This window comes from Ursus arctos, unplaced genomic scaffold (assembly GCF_023065955.2).
Source record: "Ursus arctos isolate Adak ecotype North America unplaced genomic scaffold, UrsArc2.0 scaffold_26, whole genome shotgun sequence".
Classification (NCBI taxonomy): Eukaryota; Metazoa; Chordata; class Mammalia; order Carnivora; family Ursidae; genus Ursus; species Ursus arctos.
The window spans coordinates 13,861,479-13,865,531 of NW_026622941.1; the positions used below are offsets into that span (position 1 = coordinate 13,861,479).

A 4,053-nucleotide genomic window follows, 5' to 3' on the forward strand; every position below is an offset into this window, starting at 1 on the left:
ACCCATTGTTGCCCCTCCCATGTGAAGATAAATTGATCTTGGGAGTTGGGTGCCAAGGGTTTTCTGAAAAAGGCCTTTGCTAAGTCCAGCACAGCTTAGTACACTCCTAGGACCCCAGCCAAGGTATCCAAGATGGCGGCAATATTGGGCACAGCTGCATGGATGGGGGGCACTACCTTGTTCAGTTCTCAGCTGTCCACTGTCATCTGCCATGAAGCTTATTTACAGGCCATACTGGTCTGTGGAAAGCACTCTGGTCAGGGAGTACAATACCCACTTGGGGAAGTTCTTGCATAATTTCTCCTATCTCCTTATGCCCCCAGGGAATTTATATTGGTTGACAGTTACCATCCTTCATGGCGGCGGCAAGCATACTGGTTGGCATTTCCTCTCAGCGCTGGTTTGATTACTCTAACCTGGAGGTGCAATTCACCAATACAGGTTTGCAGAGTTTGACTTTGGAGGATATCAATGCCCACTATATTCTCTGGTATTGGAGAGATAGAAGTCTCATGTTCTTGGGTAGCGATGGGGAACACCAAATTTGCAGGGTCAAAAAGACCTTTCTGACCATAACTGTTTGCCTTCCATAATCATCGATGGTGCTGAGGGGGGCCAGGAAGCTTCTGAGGGTTACAGTGTATTCGAGAAAATTCAGCTCCAGCATCCACCACAGCCATCACCTTTTGCTTATTTCTGGAGAACCAGTGAAGAGTGAGCTTGGCGTGAGGCTTCTGGTCACCTCTAATGAGGTAATCTTGGCTTGCATCCTCTCCCTGGGGCATGGGAGGCACCTACCCTTCATAAGATTGTATCCCTGAGGCCTCTGGGATGGGGCAGATGGGGCATCAGGGAGGGTAGAGGCAAATGGAGTAGGTCTGAAGTGCTGTTTTGGCTTCCAGGCTTTCCACAGGACAGCCAACATAGCGTTGGGTTGTTGGTCTGTCTGTTCAGAGGGGATTCCCGCAGCAATGAGGTCAAGCGACACTTGTTTCCAGGTTACTTTCATCGGACTTTACGGCCTTTTAGCTTTTCCAGCTCCCTCTCTGTCCCAGGTTTTTCCACGGCCCATGCTCATTCCTGGGATTTGTGTCTCCCCCAGATCAGCAATGGATCAGCCAACATCATCAACGTCTCTCTCACGACTGGGCTCAGCAGGGATATCAGGGTCCCACACTAGATGCTGGGCTGGAGTATCTTAGCTTTCATTCCTGCAGTGAATGTGGCCTGATCAGGGCCTTCAAAGACAGGGGCGTTGATGGTCTGTCTCATTTCCAACATCCTAAGAATTTCCTTTTCCTTTTCTTTTTCTTCTTTGACAGATCCTGCTTCGGGTTTATTTATACAGATAGCCCAGGAACACACCAGGCCCTGCAGATAGAAGCCCAGGGGTCACACGAGTCCTCCTGTCCTCACAGAGCAGATAGAAGCCTCTACACTGGAGTCTTCTTTGGGGCCTGGGCATCTTTGGGAGCCAGAGCTGCAACTGCAGCCTGGGACTTGGTTTGAGCCTTGGCCTTGGAATTTGGCCCACAGAGCCCGAGACCCTCGGCAATACGGGCAGAAGCACATGTCCAGATCACGGGCTAAGTGATGTAAGCAAGTTGGCTGAGCTCGCGGCCGCGGCCCTTGGGGATCGTGGGCCTTATCAGGGCCTTGACAACGTTGGCACATGCGCTCGTGGCCTTGGGCTTATTGACCTCCATCTACTTTAGGCCCTTTTTGTTGTGCTTCTTGGCAAAGTGCATGTTCCTCAGGAACTTGGGGTCCACCCTCTTAAGAGAGTCATATCTTTGTGATGGGGTTTCTTGATGGCACTTCTGTGCCCGTTTCGGGACAGGTTGTGGGTGGTGTGGTTCTTGGATTGGGCAATGTCTGCACTGAAGCCCCCGGCTCCCGAAGCGCCTGGGACCGGAACAGTAAGAGGAAGCTCTGAGAACTTCTTGTACCTGCTTTAAAGATGTCCAGGGTCCCAGGGGCCCAAGGAGGTCCTCCTCTTGGGGCTGCGCCTCCCTGCAGGCTAGACTAATCCGGTCTGTAAGGGAGTGAGGCCCTCGAATCTGAGGGCCCTGCAGGCGCTGCCCGAGGGCAGTGTAAGTGGCTGATGTTGCTCCTTTTCCCTGCCTCTTGCGGGGTCAGGGGGACACCGTGGCCCCTCCTCTCCTAGCTGTGCGAACCACACCCGGAGGCTTTTCTGGGCCTTTCGAGGGAACTTGGCAGCTCTATCAATAGCCTCGGGGCGGGGAGGGGGAGTATGTTCTCTGGTCGCCAACGTTCCCTGAATTGGGGGCTCCCTACTGGCTGGGGTTGCCTTAGCTGGGCTGGGGCTTTCCTTTGTGTTTGGGGCGGGATGGCAGGGGCGTTCCAGGGACTGTCGATCGCCACGCCTCCTTGTCACTCTGCTTCCTTCCCAGGGATGCCCTTTGCCCCAGCTTGCTAGGTGCCGCTTCTCAAACAGGTGCGGTAAAGCAGCCAGCGTTTTCGGGGTGTCCCCATACTCACATGCGGTCTGCAGGTCTCTAACCTACGGGACCCCCTCCCCACAAAGAAGGGATGCCCCGTCGTGTGGTGAACCCCCTTCCCAGGTGAAATCTGAAACCGGCCGCCCACCAGCAGAAAGCAAGGAGATCGGGAAGGAAGAAGGCAGGCGGCTGCAGGCTGGGAGGGGCCGGTTTCATAAGCAGGGGAGCTTACAAATGCGGCTTGTCCCCGGGGCACGTGAATCCCTGCCCCGGCCGCCAAATCTTGAAAGTTGATATGGAGGCTTTCCCTGGGTTCAGTCATGTACACCAGGCAGGGGTTCTCATCACCACATCGCTATCTCAAGGCCACGGCCTTGGCGCGGCTTCTGGAAGTGGGGCAGGCAAGCCGAATGTATATTTCAAGGACAAGGTGGGAGGTGAGGAGCCTCCAGTTGCCAGGTCCAGCCCATGGGTCAACCTGGGGTCACGCCCTCTTGATGACCTCTGCCAACAACACCTTACAGAGAATTAATAGTACACAGATACAATGGAACGAAATGAGAATCCGTACCAAAAAGGTAATGACAACCTCCCCCAAACCTGAAAAAAATTTAAGAACACACATTTAAATAACTCATGGATGACAGAAGGAATAAGAAGCAAACTCTGAAAATACTTAGAACTCAAGGATACTGAAAATACTACTTGTCACCGCTTGTGGGATTCAGCCGTGGATTGTTCGAGTGTCTGTTTCCCTCAGGGAGGCCGTGGGGTGGGCTTCCCCTGTGCGTTAGGTTTTTACTTAGGCCCTAGCACTTTTATTTTCCAGCTACTGTATGTTCATTTATGAACTAGAACCTAGTACCTATCACTTTGTCAAAACGGAATTTTTAAGGGCCAATGATCCACGTCAGATTCTGATTTCGGCTAGAAGTTGTGTGACCATATACGACTGTCGCTAGTCCCCGGAGCCGGGGTTGGAGGAGTGCCGTCTTAGGACTCACTTTGAAGGAGTTTCGAAGGGCCGGTGAATGAGGTTGTATATACCCTGGACATTTTCTAGCCTTTCTTAACAGGATTCTTTGAGAACGCTGAGCCCTAATGGCCAGAGACGTTTTTTGTATGTAACGAGTTAACCTCTTTTATGCATCTGGAATGGATTTTAGTTACGTACCATTTGGGGGGAATTAAGAAAATAGTCACTTAAATAATTTTCTGCATTCCGTGGTTCAGATGAGGAACCTCAGTTGGAAAAGGCTGTGAGGCACGGCCCCGACAATGGAGTAAATCCTGCACTGGCCCTCTGGGCCCTGGGCCCTCATACCTGGGCTCAGCTCAGGGGGTTGGTCTTGGGGAAGAAGTAGGTGACCAATGATCAAGTGGAGCCGTTGACAGGCCCAGAGCCTGGACTGATGGAGCGCATGCTTGAGACATCCTCGAGCTCAGGCTGAAGATTTCCCCTTGGCCTCAGGGCTACCCTATGTTCTCCCTCCAAATCCTCTCCTTGACTTTGGAGCCACGTGAAAGCCATTCAGTTCTTTGGTAGAGAAGAGGACAACTGTGGGGGACACAGTAAAGAGTGGCCACTGGA

At 52.5% G+C, this 4,053-nt stretch overlaps 1 pseudogene; it reads right to left on the reverse strand.

Annotated features, from left to right (window-relative positions):
• Nucleotides 1–1,433: 1,433 nt before the first annotated feature.
• On the reverse strand, nucleotides 1,434–2,784 carry LOC113258072 (60S ribosomal protein L29-like; annotated as a pseudogene).
• Between the last annotated feature and the right edge of the window lie 1,269 nt (nucleotides 2,785–4,053).